Source organism: Pongo pygmaeus, chromosome X, assembly GCF_028885625.2.
Source record: "Pongo pygmaeus isolate AG05252 chromosome X, NHGRI_mPonPyg2-v2.0_pri, whole genome shotgun sequence".
Lineage (NCBI taxonomy): Eukaryota > Metazoa > Chordata > Mammalia > Primates > Hominidae > Pongo > Pongo pygmaeus.
In genome coordinates, this window is record NC_072396.2 from 114036630 (window position 1) to 114038843 (window position 2214).

The following is a 2214-nucleotide window of genomic DNA, read 5'->3' on the forward strand; positions in this document are numbered from 1 at the left end:
TGGTTGGCTTAAGAGAAAAGGCCCACAGATACTAATAATTGTAGGGTCTGCCAATGAAGTGGCCAGGTCCACCTAAGGACATAAGGCTAATCAATCAATAATTGCCCCCCGCCCCGCATCTCCCCACACACAGATTTTCAGTTTCCACACTCCTAAATACAAATGAATAATTAAGAATAGTCAAGCATTGGGGAAAAGTCTTTAATAGAATAAAAGAATATGAAGCACACATTGAAAAAAGGAACTTGGAAGAAACAGAAATAATGTAGGGAGGAGAGGAAGCCATAAAATCCCTATAATTAACATTTTCAGAGAGATGCATAGATACATCATGTCCACGAAACATGGATGCTAGAAATAAAAAGAAACATTCTAAGAATAGGAATGAATTCTGTCTGTGTCAGGGTGGTGCATGGTCCACACTGAGAAACAGAGATGCTCAGGCTGTGCCCTCAAGATGACCAAGTGAGAGACAGAAGCACCAGTGGTGGCAGAAACCCCTGACACCAAGTTCTTTGGGAAGTGGAGCACTGATGATGCACAGATCAGTGACATTTCCCTTCAGGATTACATTGCAGTGAAGGAGAAGTATACCAAGTACCTGCCTCACAGCATAGGGCTGTATGCCGCCAATTACATCCACAAAGTGTGATGTCCCATCATGGAGCACTTCACTAACTCAATGATGATGCATGGCCACAACAGCAAGAAGCTCATGACTGTGCCTTGTCAAGCATGCCTTCAAGATCATCCACCTGCTTATGGGCAAGAACCCTCTGCAGTTTCTGGTGAATGCCATAATCAAAAGTGGCCCTGGAAGGACTCCACATATATCGAGCAAGCTGAGACTGAGACAGCAGGATGTGGACATGTCTCCACTGTGTCATGTGAATCAAGCCATCTGGCTGCTGTACACAGGTACCAGTGAGGCTGCCTTCCAGAATATCAAGACCATCACTGAATACCTGACTGATAAGCTCGTCAGCACTGCCAAGAACTCTTCCAACTTCTATGCCATTGAGAAGAACAACCTGGAGCTCATGGCCAAGTCCAACTGCTGATTTCCTGGCTGTAACCCAATAAACCTGTCTGCCTTTCAGGGTGGCCCCACAAAAAAAAAAAAAAAAAGAGAAGAAAAGAAAAAAAAATGAGCTCCTAAAAACTCAAACTGCTTGAATAGAAATTTTTTAAAATTAAAAGTTTACTTATTATGTATCTATGGATATATTTTTAACTAATCTCTAAGAATGTAAAACAAAAGTGCAAAGAGTTGGGGAAAAGAGAAAAAGAATAGGAGAATTAGAGAACCAATATCCATTAGGAATGCCCAGAGAGACAACAGAAAAATAGAGGGGAAGAAATAATCAAAGACATAATAAAAGAAATTTCCCCCCAAACAGAAGGAAATGAGTTTACAGACTAAAGGGCCAACTATGTATTTAGTACAATGACTATATGACACATAGAGACACATTATTGTGAAATTTCAGAATGCTGGGGATAATGTCTCCAAAAATGTACCTCTCACTAACCATTTCCCAGGAAGCCACCAGAATATGTGCTCTACCAAGACAAGGGAGTGGCCAAAGGAATATATAGGGTCCAGGAAGTAGAAGGTTGAACACAAGAGAATGATAAAGAAAATTCCCAGGATGGAGGTGAAAGGAAAGCCCAGGAAGAAAGCTGTGCTGTGGGTAAGGGATAGGTAGATGGAAGGGTCTGGAAAGATGTATCCAGGAAAAAAGATAGAACCAACAAAATTACTTGATATGTTGGCCATATTGAGAAGCATTTTAGAGTCCTTTTGGAAAGTCTGGGGTTGAGTTAGTACTAATAGGTGCACAAAACTAAGCTAGTGAAAAAGAAAATCATCATTAATTCTAAGAAAAACTAGAGAACTGTGTGTATGTAAGGAAGGGAAAGGATTAGAAGGAAGCTAAATCATCATATCCCATATAAGAAGTGAATTTTTAAAAACCACTTAAAATTTATATATCAGCAAATAGCAACATAAGCTATAATTCCAGAATTTAGAGTTGCATACCAAAGCAAAACCATAAACCAACCAAGAGAGATAAGAATGGTTGTCTCTTAGAAGTGGGAAACAGGGATTGGGAGGGTGGAGGTAGCTGTTGTTTTTTTTTTCAACATAGGACTTTGGGGTACTATCTGTTCAACTATATGCATTTATTACTTTAGTAAGAGTAGTAACTG

General features: G+C 39.8%; 1 pseudogene; it reads left to right on the forward strand.

Moving 5' to 3' along the window:
- The first annotated feature begins 457 nt into the window (after positions 1 to 457).
- On the forward strand, positions 458 to 1061 carry LOC129024162 (small ribosomal subunit protein uS7-like; annotated as a pseudogene).
- The last annotated feature ends 1153 nt before the right edge of the window (positions 1062 to 2214 follow it).